The sequence below is a fragment of the Lithobates pipiens genome, unplaced genomic scaffold (genome assembly GCF_037356315.1).
Source record: "Lithobates pipiens isolate NorthernLeopardFrog02 unplaced genomic scaffold, aLitPip1_a1.2 Scaffold_3, whole genome shotgun sequence".
NCBI classification, from domain to species: Eukaryota; Metazoa; Chordata; class Amphibia; order Anura; family Ranidae; genus Lithobates; species Lithobates pipiens.
In genome coordinates this window covers 54,172,325-54,199,150 of record NW_027507790.1, presented here as the reverse complement: position 1 = coordinate 54,199,150, position 26,826 = coordinate 54,172,325, and the positions used below count along the sequence as shown (strand labels likewise).

Below are 26,826 nucleotides of genomic sequence, written 5' to 3'. Positions count from 1 at the left end.
AAAAAGGCAAATAAAAAATCAGCAGAAAATCTGATAGTTTGTATGGGACTTTAGGCTGGGTTTACATATGTGTGAATTGGATGCAGTTTTCATCGCATCCAATTCGCATGACATGCAAGTGTGACCAGCTCTCGAATTCCAAAAGGGTCCTGTGCATTTTTGGGTCCAGTTCAGGAACAAATTCAGACAAAAATTCAGACCTGAATCACACCTTAACCGGTTAAAGTAAAGCTTCACCCAAAAAGCATATGTTATTTTTATTTTTATTTTTGGGGGGGGGGGGGGGGGCACGGGTACCTGGTTTTGACAGATAGATGATCCAAGGGGAAGTTCTCCTCTTCCCTTCCTGCTGGACCATTCAGCAGCTTCAGCTCGACTCAAAGTCACAAGCTGTCACAGAGGGGTGCCAGCTGAGGGGAGAATGGATGGTTCGGGTGACCACATCACTGGATCCTGGGACAGGCAAGTGTGTGTTTATTAAAAAAGTCAGCAGCTACATTTTTTTAGCTGCTGACTTTTAAGAAACAAAAACAACTTGAGCTTTCCTTTAAGCCTTGACAAAAAAATAAATAAAAATAAAAAAAATGGAAGCTGAGCTGCACCAGATTTCGCACTCTCCAGTTTTAGTAAATCAACCTCAGTTTGTACAAGTCCTCTCAGTCACTATCAGCCTGGCCAGAGAGCTGCGAGATCCTCAGGTACCTCAAAGAAAGCCATGCTGCTGTCAGACAAGGTCTCGCCCTATGAAATGATGTCACGCCAGTCTAGTACTATGTAGGGATGCATTTCTGGGAAATACAGAGCTGTGTCCAGGAAGTGAGATGGAAAATTCCCATCTCCCTCCTGCAATAAAACTGAGCTGAGCAGTATTCAGCCTTTTACAGAGAGTTTTGTACTCTATGAAAGAATACATAGCTTTCTCCGATTGGCTGGGGGAGAGACGTGGGCAGATGTCACAATCTCCAACTCAGAGGAAGTTTTGTACTCATTCATAGAGTATAAAGCCCCCTGTAAAAGGCTGAGCGCTGCTCAGCCTGACTCCAATTTGGCCTCAGAATGGGACAAGAATTTCCCATCTCAGGCTTGGTTCACACTGATGCTGTGTGGGAAATGCAGCAATTTCTGTGCGTTTCAAACACCGTATAGCAATTGTACCGAGTTAACACGATCTGCTGTGGGTTAAAAAATTAAAAATTTAAATTAAAAGTTAAAACCCCAAAAGCAGGTCGCAAAACACAGTGGGGTTGCCTGAACTGGATTGAATAGGTGTAAATACCCATGCGATCCGATTTCAGTGTGTACAAAAACATGCCTGCACCTTTCTCATGTGGATGTAGTGCGAGCCATTTAAAATTAATGAGCTCAAATCGCACCGCACAGAGTCACATGCAATTCCTGCGCAAATCACATTTGGTTCTGCAGTGTGAACCTAGGCTGGAACACAGCACTGCATGTAGGCGAGGCTACATACTGCTTATACAGCGCACACATTAGTGAAAGTAATAGTCTGTTTGGCCAAAACTAGTCGAGCTTCACTAAAACATGGAAGAGATCGGCCCCGACAATCTACTCATTACTTGGCCGGCAACAGGGAAAAGTGTTTTTTGGTTAACAAACAGATCCTGTTCCCTTAAACTATGTTATACAGCACAGAGCTTGTGCTGTGTAATTTGGCCCTCTGTATACCTTTACAAAACCTGGCTGATACTGCCTGGCTATAACCTCCTCTCTGCAAACTGACCAAGATAATCACGGCTGCTGAGCCCAGACACCGTGGTCAGTTTGCGTTATTACGTCACTGCAGCCTGTTCTCTGTAGCTCTCCTGTGTCCGTGTCTCCTCTGTCCTCCACCCCCCCCCCCTCCCTGTGCCAATGGCACCCCTCCCCCACCCCACCCCGGCTTCTCTTGTATCTGATAATAAATTGTCTTATCCCCTCTGTACAATAACATGTGTCCCTGTGTAATAGAGCTGCACAAAAGTGTTTCACAATTCTTTCTATGCAAAGAATTCTCTCCGCTCTTCTGAAGCCGCAGCAATCAAAAGAAAGGAAGATAAAAACTGGGCAGTCTGCCAAGAATCAAAACATTCTTTATCAGTTGAACTTAAAGTGGTTGTAAACCCTTACAAACCACTTTGACCTACAGGTAAGCCTAGATTAAGGCTTACCTGTAGGTCCAAGAAATATCTCCCAAACCTATATGGTTTAGGAGATATTTGCCCGAAGACGGGCACCTCTGTCTACGGCGCATGCTAGGCATAGTTAAGGAAGTAACGGGAGATGGAGTCATCTGCCCTTAGTGACAATGGCCACCATGAGAAGAATGGTGAGGAATGTGAGGTTCACACTTGTGAGGGAGGTTATGTTTGTGCGTACAACATCCCGTTCATTTGAACCTACAGGACACTTTTAATGCGTATCCCCATGTAAAATGGTGCCGCAGCACCATGCAGTTTTGCGTACACAATCTCACACCACATTTTCCCATTTGCGATTACAGTGTTAACTGGAATTCCCATGCGTCCATTCTAAAGCAGTGCGTTTTGCGTGTAGGTCAGGAACATATAAGATAACACATGGGATCCTGGCCCGCACATGTGTGAACCTTGTGGAAAAGAAAAATACAGTATGCAGAGAATAAAGTCTGTCATTATCTAGAAGCATCCGTTTGTAGATTTCATTAGTAAATATTTCTATCTATATTGCAATGGTAAAATGGAGTCCAAGCTACATGGTACTACTCTGGCCACAAGATACACTTCTCACAAGTCTCAATGACAACCCCTGACAGGCTACCTACCTGAGATCTTATCGCCCCCCTATATACAACCTCAAGTCACAGTCTAAGGATACCTAATATCACCAACCTCATCCCCTTCTCCTTACAGCCAGTCAGAAGTCATTCCTACAACCTCCACATACATTTCTATATGAGCATCGCCTGCGGGCACTGCAGAGCAATATTCAGGCTGCATAGCCCCCCCCCCCCCCCCCCCCATTTCTTGTGAGCTATGGTTTATCCGGAACAGCAGATACGCTTGTTCGGGTACACTGCACAAACTGGTCCGTACCAAAAGAAGAAACATGGGGGGGTCGTGATATTGCATCTCCTCTCCTGGCGCTCTGGGCTCAGTGATGGGTTGTGGGGTGAGCCGGCATAGCTATCTGCCAGAAACAAGGCCGGCCCTGCATCTCAGGCCCACACTCACCGGTATCCTCACCCCCCGCTACCCGTCCATGCTGCAAGAACGAGGCGTACATGAGTAGGCGCAATACGGCTATCTACCTTGGTGTCTGGCCATCAGGCGGATGATGGAAGTAGATTACGCGGTAATACTCAGCATTTTCGCCTGCAAATCTCGGTGGTCCGCTGTTTTTTTTTTTTCTCCCTCCCACTTGCCGCAAACGGCGTACGTACTATACCCGGAGAAACGTCACGCCGCCGGACTCTACCAACATGGCTCCCGTAGGCTTCTTCGGTGCCGGAAGATAACGCCGCCTCTGGCCACTCTGATAACTGCATGTCTCATCGCTCTTCCATCTGCTGGATACCGGTGACAGCTTCCGCTCCGGGGATGTGAGAGGCTCCTATTATTATCATGTCATTTACATGGCTGCTCGCACCTCAAAAGCGGCCCAATTCTGAGGCCGCGTACACACGGGCGGACTGTTCGCCCAACTTTGTCCGCTGAACAGTGTTTCAGCGGACAGTCCGCCCGTGTGTGGACTTTCAGCGGACAGTTTCAGCGGACAGTTTGACGGACAAAGTCTTTCGGAAATTCCGAAAAACTGTCCGCTGAAACTTGGTTTGAGCGAACAGTCCGCCCGTGTGTAGGCTACTTTCGAAATGAGCAAACTGTTCCCGCTCGGAGGGAAGTCCGCTCATTTCGAGCGCGTGTGAAGGTAGGCGGGGCCCGCAACGGAGACGTCGCGGGCTCCGCCGCCTGGAATGGACTTAAAGGGGAACCCCAACGCCGAAAAAAATCGGCGTGGGGGTCCCCCCAAAGTCCACAACAGACCCTTGTCCGAGCACGCTACCCGGCCGGCCAGGAAAGGGGGGCGAGCGAGCGCGCCCCCCCTCCTGAGCCGTACCAGGCCGCGTGCCCTCAACATGGGGGGTGCCTTGGGGAAGGGGGGGCCGCGCGGCCCCCCCACCCCAAAGCACCTTGTCCCCATGTTGATGAGGACAAGGGCCTCTTCCCGACAACCCTGGCCGTTGGTTGTCGGGGTCTGCGGGCGGGGGGCTTATCGGAATCCGGGAGCCCCCTTTAAGAAGGGGGCCCCCGGATACCGGCCCCCCACCCTATGTGAATGAGTATGGGGTACAATGTACCCCTACCCATTCACCTGTAAAATAAAAGTACCCAAAAAAAAACACAACACACGAGAAAAAATATTTTATTGCACAGCTCCGGGGGTCTTCCGTCTTCGGGGGTCTTCTCGCCGGACTCCTCCGCTATCTTCGTGTAGCTCTTTTGCTAGCGGAGGAGTCTGGCTTTCTTCCTCCCCGCCGCCGGCCTCTTCTCCCGACTTCGGGGGTCTTGTCCCCCTCTTCGGTTCTTCTGCCGGGCCACCGCGCCTTCTTGTAGCTCTTTTGCAGGCGGTGGCCCGGTCTTCTGTCGCCGCCGCCTTCCGTTCTTCTGCCGGGCCACCGCGCCTTCTTATAGCTCTTTTGCAGGCGGTGGCCCGGTCTTCTGTCGCCGCCGTCGCCGCCTTCCGTTCTTCTTCTTCTTCTTGTTCTTGTTCTTCTTCTTCTTCTCCAGGAGATGTTGACACGACGCTCTCTCCGGCCGGAATGCCAGAGCCGCCCTGCGCTGCCACTTATATAGTGACAATGGGGCGGTGTCACATGGTATATGTCACATGGGTTGGTCACATGGGTTGATGTCACATGGGGACTATGACATCGTAAGGGGGGCGGGGTCACCATGTGACATCAACCCATGTGACCAACCCATGTGACATATACCATGTGACACCGCCCCATTGTCACTATATAAGTGGCAGCGCAGGGCGGCTCTGGCATTCCGGCCGGAGAGAGCGTCGTGTCAACATCTCCTGGAGAAGAAGAAGAAGAACAAGAAGAAGAAGAAGAACGGAAGACGGCGACAGCGGCGACAGAACACCGGGCCACCGCCTGCAAAAGAGCTACAAGAAGGCGCGGTGGCCCGGCAGAAGAACGGAAGGCGGCGGCGACAGAAGACCGGGCCACCGCCTGCAAAAGAGCTACAAGAAGGTGCGGTGGCCCGGCAGAAGAACCGAAGAGGGGGACAAGACCCCCGAAGTCGGGAGAAGAGGCCGGCGGCGGGGAGGAAGAAAGCCGGACTCCTCCGCTAGCAAAAGAGCTACACGAAGATAGCGGAGGAGTCCGGCGAGAAGACCCCCGAAGACGGAAGACCCCCGGAGCTGTGCAATAAAATATTTTTTCTCGTGTGTTGTGTTTTTTTTTTGGGTACTTTTATTTTACAGGTGAATGGGTAGGGGTACATTGTACCCCATACTCATTCACATAGGGTGGGGGGCCGGTATCCGGGGGCCCCCTTCTTAAAGGGGGCTCCCGGATTCCGATAAGCCCCCCGCCCGCAGACCCCGACAACCAACGGCCAGGGTTGTCGGGAAGAGGCCCTTGTCCTCATCAACATGGGGACAAGGTGCTTTGGGGTGGGGGGGGCCGCGCGGCCCCCCCTTCCCCAAGGCACCCCCCATGTTGAGGGCACGCGGCCTGGTACGGCTCAGGGGGGGGGGGCGCGCTCGCTCGCCCCCCCTTTCCTGGCCGGCCGGGTAGCGTGCTCGGACAAGGGTCTGTTGTGGACTTTGGGGGAACCCCCACGCCGATTTTTTTCGGCGTTGGGTGTCCCTTTAAGTCCATTCCAGGCGGCGGTGCCCGCGACGTCTCCTTCGCGGGCCCCGCCTACCTGTACACGCGCTCGAAATGGGCGGACTTGCCTCCGCCTTACGTGGGCGAGTCCGTTCATTTCAAAAGTTGAGCGAACTGTTTGGCAAACAGTTCACTGAAACAGTCCGCTCGTGTGTGGGCAAGTCCGCTCATGCAAATTTTGAGCGGACTGTTGCGGCAACTGTTTGACGAACAAAGTTTCAGCGAACAGTCCCCGCGTGTGTACGCGGCCTGACTTTCCTCATTGTCATGCAAAAAATCTGCTTTTTTTTTTTGCTAGAAAATTATTTAGAACCCTAACAATATATTTTTCTAAAATTCAGCGACTTGAAATAGTGGCAGTTTAAATTTTCTGTCATAAGATTTGGACAGCAATTTATCAAACACAAATTTTACAGGAAAAAATACACACAAACACATTATAAAAGCCAATTGTTTGGTAATATATAAAAGATCTTACCGGTTTGAACCATTTTTAGCTCCTGGACTCATTTCTTCAATCTCTATAGACCTCAGATCTATTTTTAGATCCTGGACTCAACTGTTCAATCTATTTTTAGATCCCAGATCTATTTTTAGATCCTGGGCTCAACTGTTCAATCTATTTTTAGATCCCAGATCTATTTTTAGATCCTGGGCTCAACTGTTCAATCTATTTTTAGGACCTAGATCTATTTTTAGATCTTGGGCTCAACTGTTCAATCTATTTTTACATCCCAGATCTATTTTTAGATTCTGGGCTCAACTGTTCAATCTATTTTTAGATCCTGGGCTCAACTGTTCAAATTATTTTTAGATTGTGGGCTCAACTGTTCAGTATAATTTTATTCTTTATTTTACGTTTGTTTTCCATGGTGATATTTAATGGTGTTTTGTTGCAGCCTCCTCTTTTTTTTCTGTAAAGTTTTTTCTAGCGCAGTATTTTATTCTTTTTGTTTACAATCTAATTTTCCATCCTAGATCTATTTTTAGATCCTGTACTCAATTGTTTAATCAATTTTAAGATCCCAGATCTATTTTTAGATCCTGGGCTCAGCTGTTCATTCTATTTTTAGATCCCAGATCTATTTTTAGATCATGGGTTCAAATGTTCGACCTATTTTTCGATCCTGGTTTCAACTGTTCTATTATTAGATTCTGGACCCATTGTTAGATCCTGATCTCAAGTGTTTGATCTGTTTTTAGATCCTGGTCTCAACTGTTTTATCTATTTTTAGCGCATTGAGCTCCCTTTAGGCATACCTGCCTTTAATCTATCTATTATTATATACAGTATGTGCTTCGACTCAGGAGATTCAGTATTATAGAGTTAGGATTGCAATAAACTGGGGTGCTGTGATGTGGCTTCTGCAGCATATGCATATAATTGCAAATGTGTGCCAACTAAACCCCTTGTTTTTAAAGTGGTTGTAAACCCTTACAACACACTTTTTGCTACAGGTAAGCCTATAATAAGGCTTTCCTGTATAATGCTGTAGCTACCCCAGATATCTCCTAAACCTGAATGGTTTAGGAAATATCTCCTGTATTTGCATGTGATCGGCAGATGTGTACTGAAGCAATGGAACATACGTGCCGTTGCTTGAGTGAGTGTGCCATTACCGGCGGCTCCCACAGCGCTGGAGCCCGCGATACCTGGAAGTAACTCTGGGAGTGATGTCTGCCACCGGATCGGTGTACGAGGACAGCTGCAGGGGCTTCCATCTCAGGTAAGTAATTCATAATGAGCTAGTATGCTATAAATACTAGCTTATTATGCCTTTGTCTTGCAGGTGTGTTTTTTTTTTTTTGTTATCCTAGGGTTTACAACCACTTTAACGTGAACTGTTAGACAGGGTCAATTTGGTTTGTTGCGGACTGGTTGGTAAGTGAGATGGGAATTTAAATTTGTTGTTTTTTTGACATGTGTCGCCCTTCCCTGTGCTACTTGCTGCAGGGGCCGGTTAAAGTTTGGGGTGGTTGCCTATTGTTGTGTTGGTGAATTGGTGAGAGGATGCAGTGGCTACCTTTGCTACTATTGTGCTATTGTTGGATGTCCAGTGTCCTTTTACCTTTAAGGAGGGGAGAGGCTCCCTCCAGGCATACCTGCCCTTAATCCATACATTGTTTTATACGTGCCTCAACTCAGGAAACTTTCAAAATTGGGGTATTTGCCATTTGTTTGTCATTCTAATTTTAGATCCTGGTCTAAACGATCTCTGCCATGTCCCTGGCAGCCCATCCTCCCTACAGTGTCTTTTATACATTGATCAGTGCATTTGTATAGCAATGATCAATGTAATAATGTCACTGGTACCCAAAAATTGAAATTTGGGGTCAGATTTGTCCGCCACAATGGCGAAGTCCTGCTAAAAAAAAAAATAAAAAAAAATAAAAAAAGGACATATATTTGGGACATAGGACATACATTTTGGGGGGAAAAAAAGGACATACATTTTGTTTGGATACAACGTTGCAAAAAAATAGCCTAGTTATTAAGGGGGCAAATCCTTCCGGGGCTGAAGTGGTTAAATTTAAAGTAAAATTTTACCAGTATTATGCATTATATTTAAAAATGCTACCGCTTTATAAAAAAATCTCTACAGCTATAGATTTATTTTATCTATAAAAAAAATGTATATTCTCCGCCCTCCACCCTCTTATGTAGCTTCATGTCTGACTCCCAGTCAAAATATCCTACTTCTGGATATATATCTATATATACACACACACTATATTACCAAAAGTATTTGGACGCCTGCCTTTACATGCACATGAACTTTAATGGCATCTCAGTTTTAGCCTTTGTACACAGGGTCGGACATTCCAACAACAGAATCCAATGGATTTTGTCCGAAACTTGTGTTGCATACACATGGTCAGACAAAGTTGTCGGAAAATCCGATCATTCAAAACGCGATGACGTTATTTCGTTACGACGGGACTACGTTTAGGCTAGTAGCCAATAGCTTTGGTCTAGGAATTTGATCTGAGCATGCGTGGCACTTTGTCTGATCGGAATTCTCTACACACAATCAGACAAAGTCCGATCGGATCATGTTGCCGGAAAGTTTTATAGCCCAGCTCTAAAAATTTGTCCGTCGAAAATTCCGACGGAAACAGTCCGATGGAGCCCACACACAGTCGGATTATCCGACAACACGGTCCGATCTGACATTCTCCGTCGGAATGTCCAACCGTGTGTCAAGGACTTAGTCTGTAGGGTTCATTATTGAGTTGGCCCACCCTTTGCAGCTATAACAGCTTTAACTCTTCTGGGAAGGCTGTCCACAAGGTTTAGGATTGTGTCTATGGGAATGTTTGACCATTCTTCCTTAAGCGCATTTGTGAGGTCAGGCACTGATGTTGGATGAAGAGGCCTGGCTCACAGTCTTCGCTCAAATTCATCCCAAAGGTGTTCTATCGGGTTAAGGTCAGGACTCTGTGCAGGTCAGTCAAGTTCCTCCACCCCAAACCTGCTCATCCATGTCTTTATGGACCATGCTTTGTGCACTGGTCCAAATCATTAAGGCTGCTTTCACACTGCAGCGGGAGCGGCGTCGGCGGTAAAGTGCCGCTATTTTTAGCGGCGCTTTACCGTCGTTTTAGCGGCGGTGTGCGGGCGCTAGTGGGGTGGTTTTAACCCCCGCTAGCGGCCGAAAAGGGGTTAAACCCGCCCGCAAAGCGCCGCTGCAGCGGCGCTTTGCCGGCGGTATTGCCGCGGTGTTCCATTGATTTCAATGGGTAGGAGCGGTTTAGGAGCGGTGAATACACCGCTCCTTCACCGCTGCAAAGATGCGGCTGGCAGGACTTTTTTCACCGTCCTGCCAGCGCATCGCTCCAGTGTGAAAGCCCTCCGGCTTTCACACTGGAGTTAAAGGGGCCGGTTTTTTTCAGGCGTTACACAGGCGCTATTTTTAGCGCTGTAACGCCTGAATACCGCCCCAGTGTGAAAGCAGCCTTAGTGAAGGCGGGATTATGGTGCAGGGTTGTTTTTGGGTTTATCCATGTCTTTCTGGACCATGCTTTGTGCACTGGTCCAAATCATTTAGTGAAGGTGGGATTATGGTGCAGGGTTGTGATTGGCTCCTTAGTTTCAGTGAAGAGAACGCCTAAGGTATCAGCATACCATGGACAATTTCATGCTGCCAACTTTATGGGAACAGTTTGGGGATGGCCACTTCCTGTTCCAAAATGACTTAACACCAGTGCACAAAGAAAGGTCCCTAAAGACATGGATGAGCGAGTCTGGGGTTGAGGAACTCAGCTGGCTTGCACAGAGTCTTGACTTCAACCCCATAGAATGTGAATGAATAGGATGAATTAGAGCAGAGACTGCAAGCCAGGTCTTCTCGTTCACATCAGTGCCTTACCTAACAAACGTGCTTCTGGAAGAATGGCCAAATATTCCCATAGACATATTCCTAAACCTTGTGGACAGCCCTGCCCAGAAGAGCTGAATCTGTTATAGCTGCAAAGGGTGGGCCAACTCAATATTGAACCTTACAGACTAAGATTGAGATGCCATTATAGTTCATGTGTGTTTTAAAAGCAGGTGTCCCAATACCTTTACTACTATACTATCTCACAAAAGTGAGTACACCCCTCATATTTTTGTAAATATTTTTATTATATCTTTTCATGTGACAACACAGAAGAAATTACACTTTGCTATAATGTAAAGTAGTGAGTGCACAACTTGTAAGACAGTGTAAATTTGCTGTTCCCTCAAAATAACTCACTGGCAACAAAAGTGAGTACACCCCTAAGTAAAAATGTCCAAGTTGGGCCCAAAGTGTCAATATTTTGTGTGGTCACCATTATTTTCCAGCACTGCCTTAACCCTCTTGGGCATGGAGTTCACCAGAGCTTCACAGGTTGCCACTGGTGTCCTCTTCCACTCCTCCATGAAGACATCACGGAGCTGGTGGATGTTAGAGACCTTGCGCTCCTCCACCTTCCATTTGAGGCGGCCCCACAGATACTCAATAGGGTTTAGGTCTGGAGACATGCATGGCCAGTCCATCACCTTTACTCTCAGCTTCTTTAGCAAGGCAGTGGTTGTCTTGGAGGTGTGTTTGGGGTCGTTACCATGTTGGAATACTGCCTTGCGACGCAGTCTCAGAAAGGAGGGGATTATGCCCTGCTTCAGTATGTCACAGTAAGTGTTGGCATTCCCTCATCAACTGTAGCTCCCCTGTGTCGGCAGGACTCATGCAGCCCCAGACCATGACACTCCCACCACCATGCTTGACTGTAGGCAAGACACACTTGTCCTTGTAGTCCTCACCTGGTTGCCACCACACATGCTTGACAGCATCTGAACAAAATAAGTTTATCTTGGTCTCATCAGACCACAGGACATGGTTCCAGTAATCCATGTCCTTAGTCTGCTTGTCTTCAGCAAACGGTTTGCGGGCTTTCTTGTACATCATCTTTAGAAAAGGCTTTCTTCTGGAATGACAGCCATGCAGACCAATTTGATGCAGTGTGCAGTGTATGGCCTAAGCACTGACAGGTTTATCCTCCACCCCTTCAACCTCTGCAGCAATGCTGACATCACTCATATGTCCATTTCCCAAAGACAACCTCTGGATATGACACTGAGCACGTGCACTCAACTTCTTTGGTCAACCATGGCGAGGCCTGTTCTAAGTGGAACCTGTCCTGTTAAACTGCTGTATGGCCTTGGCCGCCATGCTGCAGCTCATTTTTCGGGTCTTGCCAATCTACTTATAGCCTAGGCCAGTGATGGCGAACCTTGGCACCCCAGATGTTTTGGAACTACGTTTCCCATGATGCTCTGACACTCAGTAGTGTACTGGAGCATCATGGGAAATGTAGTTCCAAAACATCTGGGGTGCCAAGGTTTGCCATCACTGGCCTAGGCCATCTTTATGTAGAGTAACAATTATTTTTTTCAGCTCTTCAGAGAGTTCTTTGCCACGAGGTGCCATGTTGAACTTCAAGTGACCAGTATGAGAGAGCGCGATAACACCAAATTTAACACACCATTCACACCTGAGCCCTTGTAACACTAACGAGTCACATGACACCGGGGAGGGAAAATGGCTAATAAAACACAATTTGGACATTTTCACTTAGGGGTACTCAAAATTTACACTGTTATACAAGCTGTACACTCATTTTAGCAAAGTGTCATTATTTCAGTGTTGTCACATGAAAAGATATAATAAAATATTTACAAAAATGTGAGGGGTGTACTTGTGAGAAACTGTGTATGTGAATATTATATAGAAATAAAATTATAATATTACAGTTCTGTACGAAAATCTGCATAACAGTGTATTTGGTATTTTTTACATTTTCTTTCTTTTTTTTTTAGTTTTTAATCTGATTAATCAAAACAATAATCAGTCAACTAATTTAATATGAAAATAATTGTTAGTTGCAGCCGTCTCAACTGTTCAATCCATTTCTAGATCCTGGTCTCAACTGTTCGATCTAGTTTTAGATCCTGGTCTCAACTGTTTTATTTATTCTTCTTCTGCGCACACACAACCGGTTTTTCCATCAGGATAAACTCCAAAGGTTTTTCCAACGGAGTTCCGCTAAAACTGTTGTGCTTACACACGATCATACCAAAGTCCAATTGTTAAGAATGCGGTGGCATACAGCATATATGACGGGACTAGTAAAAGAAAGTTCAATAGCCAGTAGCCAAAAGCTTCTGTCTCGTACTTGCTTCAGAGCATGCGTAGTTTTTGGTCCGTCAGAACAGCATATAGATGAACATTTCCCCAATTTGGTTCCGTCGGAAATATTTAAAACATGTTTTATTTCTAGTTCCGTCAGAATTTTCATAAAAAAAAGTCAGATGAGGCATACACGCGATCGGAATATACGATGAAATGCTTCCATCTGACTTTTTCTGTCACACATTTCGCTCGCGTGTATGTGGCATTCGAATTTTATTTTTACAAAGATTTTGGAAATCTTCACCTGCCTCTAAATTGTCACTTGCCAAAAAGAATAAAAATGAAATGAGAAAAGTAGATGTTACTGATGTCCACGTGACCAGTGGGTCTACTCTGCAACACACACAGCTCACGCCCCAATAACCATCACACTAGGTAAAGTGGTTGTAACCCTAAAAAAAATAAAAAATAAATAAAAATAAAGCATGATATACAGCTTGTGCATTGTCATTTGTCCCTCTCTATGCTGTAAAATACCTGGTTGATCCTGCCTCTTCCTGTATCCCACTTAGTGCGCTGACCGTGGTAATTATGGCTGCTGATGCATGATTCCGTGGTCAATTTACAGGTCTCTGCCATCCCGCATTGTCTCCCTCTCCCCGCTGTCCCTCCGCTATGGATGTAAAATCACTAATCACAAATCCTGGAATCCCCTCTGCTACAGCAAGATATATTGTGCAGTATCTGTTTTTAAAAAAAAGGTGGAGAGAAATACCTTATTTCAGAGCACTGCTGTGCACTCACGTAACCACTAGCTGCTCTCCTCTCCTCTCCTCTCACCTGATGTCAGAGAGAAATCTCAGCTCCTCCTACTGTAGTCCTCAGATCGGAGAAAGATCACCGGAAAGGTCACGTGGACCGCAAAGCGGTACTGTAAAATAAGGGATTTTGCTGCATAATTTTTAGACGTGCACTGACAAAAAATGTGTTCGTTTTGTTTCATTCATTTTTTTGCTTTTTTTTTGGAAATTCAAAAAGCTGAAAAAAAGAAAGATAAATCTATAGAATCTGAAACAACAATTGATGGCAATTGACTGACCCCACTGGCATTCATCAAACCTTTACATTAATCTACCCATTAGCCAGATTAAAAACAGTGGCAAATGCTAGCTAGGTTCCCTCTGGGCACATGACAAAATCGTATTTTTCAAATTCTTCATGTACTAGGAATTTTTCTTTTTGACCAGTTTGCCATGACAATGGTAAAAAGATGTATGCAGTGATTTTCTACTTAAAGTGGAGGACCACCCACAAAATAAAAATAAAAAAATGCATTAATAAAATATAAAAAAAAAAATTTTTTCACTTACCTGAAACGTTGTTGCTAATCTGCCTCAAATCTGCCTATTCCTATTCCGCGGTGCTTCCTCCTCTTTGGTGAGCAGCCCCGTTGCCTTCTGGGACACTTGTGTGTCCCAGAAAACAACAGGGCCATTCACGAAGCGCCGCGCAACTCGCACATGCCAGTAGGAAACGGGCAGTGAAGCCGCAAGCTTCGTTAGGATGGAGGCGCCGGCAGCCGATCCGATGGACAGATTGGCCTCGGGGAAGTTGACATCGCAGGATCGTCGGTCAGGTAAGTGTCCTTATTAAAAGTCAGCAGCTACAGTGTTTGTAGCTGCTGACTTTTAAAAATAAAAATGATTGGCCGGAACGCCAATTTAAATAACTCCTGTATTTTCTTGCCCGATTCTGCTAGGATGATTAAATTATCATACAATCAGTAATGGTCTCTGTTAAGAAAAAACGTACTGCAATGCTGTCTACTGTTACAAAGTACCTGTCTTAAGCTGATTGCACAATAGAAGTTATTTCACAGTTTAACCCAGCGGGCTGAACAAAAAAAAAAGAAGAAGTTGCCATACACAAGCAATGTTAGTGTGGCGATCTCCCACCCTGTGCTATTGCATTCTGAACACACTGATTAGCACTGGCAGGATGATCTGGTGTTGGTGGCTGGCTCTCCAGCATGCCTGTTTAACAGAAGCTGGTCGTGAAACTGGCTTCTGTAAAAGAGACAGCTGTTCTGTACACACAGGCTGGAAGCCAGTCAGTTCCTGACATTTTTTGACCCATGTGTACAAGGATTTGCAGTGTTAAATATGCATTTGGCAGGATGATCAGGTGTTGGTCAGATGCTGGCCTTCCAGCGGTTGTGAGACCGGCTTCTTTAAAATATACAGCTGTACACATGAGCCAAAAGTCGGCCTGTTCCTGACGATTTTTGGCCCACGTGCACAAGGCTTTACAATGATAAACATGCATTTATGGTTCTCTTTATTTAAAAATCAGGGGTATAATAGACCTCTGATGCCTCGCTTGTCCTCCAATGAAACTAATAGAGTGTAAGTTTATTCTCCAGCCGTACTGACTAGGGTAAGGGACACCAGGATCTGTAAGTGACATTTTACACGTTGCTTCAGGGTCAATAACAGAAATGGGAGATCAGCAAATGGATGTTTGCTGACTTTCCTTACCTCTGCATAGCAGCACCTGGGTTTGCAGATGGGCACGCAGACCTCAGAAAAAATGGTGAGGCGGTACCGGGGTATCTGGAAGCAATCTGGTGGAAGTGCTTGGGTCTAAATTTCATTTTCTGCAATCTGTTATTTTTTTTTTTAACCACTTCAGCCCCGGGAGCTTCCTGACCAGAGCACTTTTTACAATTTGGTACTGCGTCGCTTTAACTGGGAATTGCGCTGTCATGCAATGCTGTACCCAAACGAAATTTGTGTCCCTTTCCCACAAATAGAGCGTTCTTTTGGTGTTATTTGATCACCTCTGCAATTTTTATTTTTTGTGCTATACACAAAGAAAGAGCGACAATTTTGAAAATAAAACAAAACAATATTTTTTACTTTTTGCTATAATAAATATCCCCAAAAATGTTTTTAACCGCTTCAGCCCCAGAAGATTTGGCTGCTGAATGACCAGGCTATTTTTTTCTCAGCTTAGGCCAATATGTATCCTACATATTTTTGGTAATAAAAAAATCGCAATTAGTACGTGTCGATTTATTTGTGGCACCGTGATAATCCCTTGCCTGTTTGCTCCAAATTGTATTTAATTACCGGGATGAGGTGCCTTATCTATCAAGGTATCGTCATACCAGACACACCCTTTTCTGTTAAGCGTATATTGATTGGTTTGCGCAAAAGTTATAGTGTCTAGAAAATAGGAGATACTAGTAATGGTGACGATCTGCGATTTTTATCGGGACTGCGACATTATAGCAGACACATCGGACACACTTGACACATTTTTGGACCCATTGGCGTTTATACAGCGATCAGCACTATGAAAATGCGCTGATTAATGTAAAAATGTCACTGGCAGGGAAGGGGTTAACTGTGTTCCCCCCTCTGCGTTTCTAACTGAAGGGGGATGAGACTGTCTAGGGAGATGACAGATCGCTGTTCATACTTTGTATGAACACACGATCAGTCTCTTCTCCCCTCAGAGAATCGGGATTTGTGCACATCAGCTCCGGGGCTCCCTAGTGGCCACATGGCGAAGTGACGTTACATAATGTTGTTTCTCCCACCCATGCCATTCTGCCACAATAAAGCTGTGGCGGCTGGTCGGCAAGTGGTTAAAAAACACATTTCTTCATCAGTTTAGGCCAATATATATTTTTGGTAAAAAATAAAAAAAATTTGCAATAAGCGTATATTTATTGATTTGTGTAAAAGTTATAGCGTCTACAAACTATAGGAAAGATTTATGGCATTTTTTTTCTTTTTTTACTAGTAATGGCGGTAATCTGCGTTTTTTAGCGGTATTGCGGCGGACAGATCGGACACTTTTGACAAATTTTTGGCATCATTGGCATTTATACAGCGATCAGTGCTATAAAAGTGCACTGCTTACTGTGTAAATGACACTGGTAGGGAAGGAGTTTACCTATGGGGCGATCAAGGGGACTGGACAGAAGAGGAGACATTTTACTGTTCCTACATAGTTGGAACAAATGACATGCCTCCTCTCCTTTGACAGCACAGGGATTTGTGTGTTTACGTGGCGCATGTGCACACGATTGCGACCGCTGGCCCCCCTCTGGCGGCTCTTAAATTAACCCTGTATATATACGGATTTCGCACAGCGGTGTGAGAGCCGTTTGGGAACCGGTTAGACAACTTTTTTTATCATCACACAGGGGACAAAAAGTTCCCCTATATGATGCGTTTTTTTAGTGACAGATTTTCAGGACCCAGATCTGTACCAAGGACCTCTGCTGTGTCCGACAGCAGCTCTACTTGCTGACAACCTTACTTTCTAGCTTGTTTCTCATGAACCTTAAATTCCTTGCTCCTCCCATTTTCTTTCCATTTAAGCCATACCTTTGCATTCTCTGTTTGCCAGATTACTGTACTCTTCTGCCAATATCTTGCTCCTTTCACTCATACTGCCATCCATAGCTTCACTATCACTCACTACTGACCTTTGGCTTGTTGCTCAACTATGTTTCCGCTTGAACCCAACTTGCAACCTTATGTTATCTACCTTTGGCTTGTTCCTAGACTACGCTTCCATTTGTTTCCAACCTGCAAACCACGTGTTACCTACCTTTAGCTTGTTTACGGACTACACTTTTGCTTTATCCGTACCTGCTACATCTGTTACCAGACCCTGGCTTATTCACCTCCAGGTGGGGCAATATTGAGGACAGCAACCTGGCACTAGCATGAAACAAACCTATCTCCACCATCAGGAGCTCTGGTGAAGAATGATTAGTGCTTAGTCCTCGCACCTTGGATGATCCTGCTTCATCTGCCAGGATGACTTGCTCGTATACTTTTCCTGCTGGTTGGTGGGAACCTCTCTACTGCTATAGCTACTGGTTTTCGAGCCTGACCCCTGACCATGACACAGGTTTTCTTTAATGAGACATCAGGGGTCTTAAATACACCGTATTGGTGGTCAGTGACTGGCTGGAACAATAACGCCATCTAAAATCTGTGCTTTGTGACTGGCTGGAACAATAATGTTCTCCAACATTGGTAGTCAGTGGTTAGATGGGACAATAACACCTCCAACATTTGTGGTCATTAACTAGATAGAACAATAACCCCCATCATTCGGGGCCAGTGGCTGGCTGGAAGAATAACACCACTAACATTCAGGGTCATTGGCTGGCTGGAAAAAATAATCCCCCTCCCTGCATTGAAAATGGATGGTACATTGTGCAGTGTGCACCCAAAACATGTGCAGTGAGTGCACAGTGAGCCCCAGGCCTACTGCATGTGGCCTGCACACATTGCATACATGATAAATAGACCCCTGTTGATTCTCAATAACAATTTAAAATCCCCAAAGAACATAGAACAAAATGCAATTTTAAATGTATCACGGATTAAGCTGCACTAGAATATTGGATCATAAACCAGTGTTATGGTAGGCTAAATTTCAGGCAACAAGTGCAACAAAATTCCAGAAAACAACCCATATGCTGAGTACACACGATTGGAATTCCGGCCAGAAAAAGACCGATGAGAGCTTTTCATCGGAAAACGCGACCGTGTGTATGCTCCATCGGAATTAGCTGTCCCAATTTCCGCCAGCCAAAAATTGATAGCATGTTCTCAATTTTCCAGACAGGAAAACTTTCTATCGGTAATTCCGATCGTGTATATGCAATTCCGACACAGCAAAAATCAAGCATGCTCAGATTCAACTACGAGACAGAAGCTATTGGCTATTGAACTTCCTTTTTCTAGTCCCCTCATACGTGTTGTACGTCACCGCGTTATAAATGATCGGAATTTGATGTGACCATGTGTAGGCAAGACAGCTTGAGTCGAATTCCGTCGGGAAAACCATCAGAGCTTTTTCCGACGAGAATTCCGATCGTGTGTACGTGGCAATAGGGTAGCTGGGAAGGTACTTCCTGGAGCCTTTGCTGTGTAACCTCTGTGTTGCTTATCACATTCATACTCAGGCAGATCTGAGCCTGTAGTGGGTGTGTTTTTGAATATCACAAGCAGGAGTTCTCAGGGGGGTAGAGTGGACTGGATCTCGATGTCAGCCCCAAGGGAGATGCATTTGCCACATGCAAGTGAATGGGTGTATGCAGCCGTGCTCGGGTACACATTGGCTTCTGCATTGTTTTTTTTACCCCTGCATGTGCATGGGGTGTGACTCCTCTGCCTTCTACAATCCTCAGGACTCTTACAGACACCTAGGGGATTTAAATCCTACCCTCAGGTGCTCAGAGAGACCGTGTCTGATGGGAGAGGGGGCTAAGGATGTTAGCTGTAACCAGGATGGGGGTCTTCTTCCTCCGTTCCTGCCGTGTAAGCCACCAGAGAGCGTGACAGGCCCTGTGCTAGTTGGCCCCGAAATACTGCCTTTCCAGTGGAGTGAACCTGTATCTTAAGTCGCCTCCTTGTACAAACATCACTGGGAGTTCTGCTGCTGCCTGGACATCCAGACCAGCCTTTCTTCTGTGAAGCCTGTCTGGAGAGCCCTGTGGTCAACCACCTGGAATACCAGCTACAGCCAGCCTCCATTTTAGAGAGGTGTTACCAGGAAACCACAAGTGTTTGCACCAGACTGAAGTGTACTATGCTGTTTATTACTGGCGATTTCTTTTTATGGTCTGTTCTCTTAGATACGGTTATACTGCTGCCACCTAATGGCCTTTTTGGTAACTGCCCCTAGGCAGCCCTGTACTACATTAGTTACACTGCCTGTTATACTTTGTAATATTCTTGCTACATACCCATTAACTATTTTTGAGATAACCTTCCAGTTGCACATTACACTTTGATCATTTGCCTGATACAGCTACAAAATAGCAGCACAGCGATGAGCTCCTCTCAGTCACTCTACTTTCTCCTCCTATCAGCATATTCCTTGTACTGTTTTTTTCTTACACGCCAGCCCTTCTATACAAGTACTGCACGAGGCTAATGCTAGGTCATATTCAGGTGTTTACACTGAAAAATTCAATGATGAATGAAGGATTACAGAGCTGCATTAATCGGTGTCTTTTATAACTGTGTAGAGGTCAGCTGAGGCTAAATCTAACTATTCTTAAAAATGTTCCCTACCCCCTCGTCCTACCTATCCTGCATACCTTGGATAAAAAAAAAGATCTGTGTATTTTTAATCTAGTCCGGTCATGTTGTCCAGCAGTTCCAGTTCTCCTGTGTCAGAGTGTCTGCCGCAGAAGAGAAGGGAGTACCAGCAAGGGCTGGGCCATGTGAACCTATGGGTGACAGCACAGCTACAGGAAAGTGTAGCTGTTCTCAAGCGCTTCCTTACACAGGGAAGCTGGAGCTGTAGGATCACGTGACTGAAGCGGATTAAAAAAAAGGTAAGTACACAGATCTTTTTTTTATACTGGGTATGCAGAATAGATAGGAGGTAGTGGGAGGGAACATTTTTAAGAATAGTTAGGGTTCGCGCTGTCAGGACAGCATGTCTGCATTTTATCACAGCTCACTGCTCCACACCTCCAGGGTATACTGCAGCATGAAAAAATAGGATTTTTTGTACATACCGTAAAATCCTTTTCTCTGTAGTTCACTAACTGACACAGCTCCTTTACTTAGACCATCGGGTTGTTACGCCACCTTCAGGAGAGGACTAGGCAGAACATGTTAACATGTACAACAAAACCAGAATTTTCTAGTTCCGCCCAAGGATCGGTCCCTTCAGTAACAACCCCCTAGCATGCAGCCTCAGTGCGTCAACAAGCAGTATAAATGTAAGAAATAGGAGGGGAGGGTGCTGTGTCAGTCAGTGAACTACAGAGAAAAGGATTTTACAGTGAGTACAAAAAATCCTATTTTCTCTTATGTTCACTGACTGACACAGCTCCATTACTTAGACCATCGGGACGTCCCCAAGCAGTGCCAAAACGAGGGGTGGGAAACAGCATAAAAACTTCACCCACAAAGGCATGTGGGAAACAGCATAAAGCTTCAACCACAATAATAGAATGTGGGAAACAGCATAACATTTTCACCCACAAAACAGAGTGCTCCTTAATCTGGGAGTCACCACCTTATCTAACCGCCTCGGAACTTGTGGTAACAATGCAACAGTATACAAACAAAGTAAATTATACCTAAAAGATGTGTACTGCAAATAATATTTAGGAAATAATTTAAGTAGCGCTCAATGAAATACTATGTGATCTATATAAAAATCATCACTATGAATATAACACCCAGTGATAACGTACTATATAAACAAAGTCCATTGATAAAGTGCAGGAAAAATCTGAAATAAATATTCATCCAATCCTTCAATCTTCCACTACACCGACGTGTCTGTGATTCCTCTCTCAAGGAAATCGCACTCACCAGCTGATGTTGCCTTCCACTTTCGTGTTAGGCAAAAGAGCAGATAGACCACACCTGGGTCAATAACACAATTACTCCCAGGCCAGGCATATCCATATGTGAAACAAAAAAATTGCGGTGGTGCACTACGGTCGCGGCGGATCCGAAGTGTGCCTCAACTCTCACCCACTCCGTGATCACTGTTTGTGAGGAAGGTACGCGAGTCCTGAGCAGTCTACCACCCGCTCTGACCACTTCCGAACCACTCCGGCCAGTAACGTCCACTATCAATGAAATCTATGTCTGTGTGGCCACACTCCTGACATCTTTCGTCATACCGACTTCCCTCCTAGGGATTGGCCACACGGACACCGACTCTCCCTTATATGCATTTTCTTCCGGAAGTCATGACTGGCCCAGATGCTGCGCCTGCAAACATTCCATACAGCCGATCACTTCCATCTATACTTTTTGCCCACACTAGTTGGCCCACGCTTGCGCACAGATCACACCACCGCGAGCGCATAGCACCAACCTATGTGACGGGAGAATGTAATCCATATCCCCTCCATGTTAATTTATACTACGCAGTAATTGCCACACTCAATGATCAATACTGCGATATTTTAACCACTTTCAGACCGGACCAATTTGCTGGTCAAAGACCAGACCACTTTTTGCGATTCGGCACTGCGTCGCTTTAACTGACAATTGCGCGGTCATGCGACGTGGCTCCCAAACAAAATTGACGTCCTTTTTTTCACACAAATAGAGCTTTCTTTTGGTGGTATTTGATCACCCCTGCGGTTTTTATTTTTTGCGCTATAAACAAAAATAGAGCGACAATTTTGAAAAAAACGCATTATTTTTTACTTTTTGTTATAATAAATATCCCCCAAAAATATATAAAAAAACATTTTTTTCCCTCAGTTTAGGCCGATACGTGTTCTTCTACATATTTTGGGTAAAAAAATAAATAAATCGCAATAAGCAATTTTTGATTGGTTTGCGCAAAAGTTATAGCGTTTACAAAATAGGGATAGTTTTATAGCATTTTTATTAATCATTTTTTATTATTTTTTTTTTACTAGTAATGGCGGCGATCAGCGATTTTTATTGTGACTGCGACATTGTGGGGGACCCATCGGACATTTTTGACACATTTTTGGGACCATTGTCATTTATACAGTAATCACTGCTATATAAATGCAGTGATTCCTGTGTAAATGACACTGGCAGTGAAGGGGTTAACCAGTGGGTGGCAGTGTAGGGGTTAAGTGTTCCTAGGGGTGTGTTACTAACTGTGGGGCGGTTGGGCTTTCATTTAGTGAACACTGATCTCTGCTCCAATCACATGGAGCAGAGATCAGCGTCACTAGTTGCTAGGCAGAATGGAGAAAAGCTGTTTACAACGGCATTTCTTCATTTGGCCGCTCCGTGAGACGATCGCGGGTATGCCCGCGGCGATCGAGTCCGCGGGTCCCGCGACCGGACTCACGGGTGTCCCGACCAGCGCGTGTTAGGGCGGCAAATTTAAAGGGACGTACATGTACGCCCATTTGCCTGCCCGTGCCATTCTGTCGACGTACATCGGCGTGCGCTGGTTGGCAAGTGGTTAAATTCTTTAAAATTAACATTATGAGCCTAATGTTAATCTAAGTTTAAAAACTGACAGTGGATGATCTGTCCATAAAAGTCTTAAAAAAAATATATATATCTATAACAATAAATCATGGATACATATTTAAAAAAAATGCCATTATTAGCGGATTCACATATTATTCAACATACAAACATAAATAATGAATAAACTGATCCCATCCCATAATTACTATGAATGGCATTCTAAACCATTCCTCCACAGAGAATGGCAGAATCCACCCCTAAATACATAGCATGGTAGCCTTTTAAGAAGGTTGCGGACGCAACACCACTTTATCCTTGTGCATAACAAGATAGGGCGACTTGCAAGACAAGGCTGCCAGTTCCGAAACCCTCCTGGCCGATGTAATGGCCGCTAGAAAGACCACTTTCTTGGAAAGAGTCAACAGGGGAATCTCTCTGATATTCTCAAACAGCGGTTTCTGAAGCGCCGATAACACCAGGTTCAGATCCCACGGGGGTAGCGGTGGATGCACTGGAGGAACTACATGTTGGACCCCCGAACAAAAGTGCTCACTAAGGAGTGAGATGCCAGGGGTCGCTGAAAAAAAGACAGCCAAAGCTGACATTTGTCCTTTAATGCTGCTTACAGCTATCCACGGCTCGGAAACTTCATCTACCTCTTCTAACTGGAGACTACAAGGATCTCCGAGGGGAAACACCATCCGGCTGGTTGCATTGGGGTGTGCCGTTGGAGCCCCCCACAAGCTCGTATGATACCCTACTATAGGGTGGATGTGTCCAACTCATCTGTTAAGAGTATCCACCTTCTTTAATCGTCCTACAATCTGTTCTCAAGAGGTTCTGAGGTCTGAGAAGGTTGAGTCATTTTTCTATGAATGCCATCTGACAACTTCAGAAGTCCCAAACATACCACTTTGAGGTCCATGGAGATTGACTTTGAGATTGTCTATACCCCCTCTGGGCTTTAGTGGACTCTTTTGTTAATATTATATGTTTTTTTTTTCACTTTTATGTATACTTTCACTTATTTATATAGGTGCCTTTAAGTGCTGCACTTATTTATATATTTTTAGTTTTAAACTTGGTTCGTTTGTGTGCTAGCAGCTTGGCTGTGTTTTTCACAGGAGTATTGCAGTTTCGCTTGTTTGCAAATTCACGATTTACCATTTTTGTATTAGCGCTGTGTTTTTCCTTTGTAATAGATCAGTTGGTACTGACCCCACGGAGCCACCAGCACATCTGACGCGCCTGCCCAAGGATCTCTTGTCCTGGACATGAATCTTGACACCTTCCAATTGAGACGGGAGGCCAGAAGATCCACGTCTGGTGTGTCCCAACATAAGCACAGCAGCCTGAACACCTCCGGATGCAGCGCCCATTCTCCTGGGTCCAGCATCTGGCGACTTAGGTAGTCCGCCTGCCAGTTCTCCACTCCCAGGATGTAAATGGCCGATAGGGCCGGTACATGTCGCTCTGCCCACTGAAGCATGTGAGCGAGCTCCCGTGTGGTGGCCAAGCTTCTTGTTCCTCCTTGATGATTGACATATGCCACCGCCATGGCATTATCTGCCTGGATCCTGATCGGACACCCTCAAAGTCTTATTGACCATGTGGAGAGACATAGCCTGATTGCTCGTAGCTCGAGCACATTGATCAGCAACTTGGATTCCTCCTCTGACCAGAGGCCCTGGGTTGACTGTACTCTCCCAATACTCTACCCCAGCCGGTTAGGCTGGTGTGTGCATTGATCACTGTCCAATTCAGAGGTAGGAACAACTTCCCGGACCGAAGTGCTGGGATCTCAGTCACCAGAGCAGGGAGTCCCTGACTGACTGGCTCACCTGAATCTGCTGATCCAGGGATAACAGAGATTTGTCCCATTTCGGCAAAATCTCCTTCTGCAAGACTCTGGTGTGGAACTCACCATACGGTACTGCTTCGAAGGAGGCCACTACAAGTCCCAGGACTTGCATGCAGAAGTGTAGCGAAGACCACCCGCGGTTCATCAACAGTTTTACCACGGCTCTGAGAGTCTGCAGCTTGTCTGAAGGGAGAAAAAACTCTTGATTCCATGGAGTCCAGCTGCAAGCCTAGATCAGGGATGGCGAACCTTGGCACCCCAGATGTTTTGGAACTACATTTCCTATGATGCTCCCCTACACTGCAGAGTGCATGAGCATTATGGGAAATGTAGTTCCAAAACATCTGGGATGCCAAGGTTCGCCATCCCTGGCCTAGGTACTCCAAGGGCTGAGTCTGTACGATCACCAATGTTTTTAGGTTCAACAGCCACCCAAATTCCTGCAGGGTCTGCATGGTGATCGCCACATCCCCCTCTAATTCTGAGGCGGAATATGTTCTCAGGAGGAGATCGTCTAGGTAACCTACGATCGCAATCACGCGTTGTCGCAGCAACGCCAAAACTGGAGCCAATACTTTGGTAAAGACTCGGGGGGCTGATGCCAAGCCAAAAGGGAGAGCCACAAAGTGGTAGTGGCTTCCCCAACTGCAAATCGCAGAAACTTCTGATGCCGTAGGCATATGGGTATGTGCAGGTACGCATCCTGAATGTCCAAAGACGCCAGGGATTCCCCTTGATGAAGTGCAGCGACTACTGAGCGGACTGATTCCATTCTGAACCTCTGTACTTTTACAAAGCAATTGAGGGCTTTCAGGTCCAAGATTGGACATACTCCTTCCTTTTAGGGGATAACAGATTGGAGTAGAACCCCTGGAATCTTTCCAGCTCCGGACACAGGTACTATCACCCCACGACTCCTGCCCGCCCCCGGGAGTAAGGGTGTATTGGCGGGGAAGAATCTGTTTGGTGGCCAAGAGAGAAACTATCTTGTAGCCAGAGGAAATCAGATCGCAGACCCATTGGTCGGACAGCCGAGAGGCTCACCGGCTGAAAACTCCCGAAGGCGACCCCCCACCCCCCCAACCTTCATGCGATAGCACATTTGCTCGCAGGCTTCCAGTACCAGGGACGCTTTTGTCCTTCAGAGGTCCTCCTGTCGGGCTGGAGACGTTTAGCCGAAGCGGAAAATTAGGGCCCTTGCCTATGGCGTGGCTCCTTAGCCTTCCTGGCCTGTGGGAGTAAGGTACTCTTAGCACCTGTGGCATGCTTAATAATGTCATCCAATGAGGCTCCAAAGAGCCGCTCACCAAGGAAGGGTAGATCTGTCAGGGCTTTTTTAGATGCCTGGTCAGCCAAATCAGGCGACTCAGCACCACTGCTGACACTAAAGCCCTGGATAACAGAGGCAGAGTATCCAGGGCTGCATCACAAACGTACTTAAGGTCTTGCACTAACTGGTCTGCTAGTTCCACGCAGACAGGAGAAGCCTGTTGCTCCCCCAATTCACAAACGTTTTGCCCACTCAGCAAGTGTCTGTGACACAAGTGCGGATGCCAGTACTGGTCGCATTGCTGACCCCACAACCGTAAATAAGGAATGGGCCACTGCCTCAGCCTTCCTGTCCGCGGGGTACTTAAAGGCAGGAGTCCCCTCTACTGGGATCATGGTTACTTTGTTTAACCTGGATACTGGGGGGGGGGGGTCCAGGACCGGAGGAGCTGACCATTTTTTAGAAGGCTCTCCTCAAAAGGGGTAATTCACCGCCATGTATTTGGGGACCGAATAGGTCCATTACGGTCCGCCCCATTCTTTGTATATGAACTTATCTAAATAAGTCCGATACGGAAACACCTAAGGTGTATGTGATGGCTTACGGGACCAAAGGGGGCCACTACATTAGCAGAGGGATCTGCTGTATCCTGAATTTTCAGGGTATCACGCACTGCTGTGATAAGTGCTCCAACAAGCGCTTTGTCGTGCGTGGACCCGGACGGAGACTCATCCTTACTGTCCGATCGGTCCTGGTCAGCGTCACCTGAAACAACAGAGCAGGGGGCCACCAGTCTCAGTGGGACCAGAGTCTGCATCAGAGCTCTCCTCGGAGGATGGGGGCAGGGGCCACTTTTTAACACCTTCGCGCCCACACACCACCTCCATCTTGGCAACGAACGTGTTAAGGACCGCCAACAAAGCGTCCAGAGGCAGTGCACTGTCTGCAGGAGAAGCAGTTGCAATTGCCTGGATTTCGGGGGAAGAAACACCAGTTTCTGAAGCCATGCTGACCCTATCCTGTCTGCCACCTGTTGGGGACTTAGGACAGTGATGGTCCCACCCTCCTAACTGCTGCATGCTGAGGGGCCCCCACCGCAGGACTCACCACTCAGACCGAGTTCTGCACTGTCCAGCTAGGTGTGCCTGTGTCAGCTCCCAGGTGCTTGTGAGAGAAAAGCGTGC

General features: G+C 46.1%; 1 protein-coding gene across 1 annotated transcript in view; it reads right to left on the bottom strand.

The window, feature by feature from the left end:
* Positions 1-3,481, bottom strand: part of DGCR8 (DGCR8 microprocessor complex subunit) — an 83,913-nt gene extending 80,432 nt beyond the window's left edge. The window contains exon 1 of the mRNA XM_077461705.1: positions 3,287-3,481. The gene's annotated coding sequence lies outside the window, so the exon portion shown is untranslated. The remainder of the gene's footprint in view (positions 1-3,286) is intronic.
* Between the last annotated feature and the right edge of the window lie 23,345 nt (positions 3,482-26,826).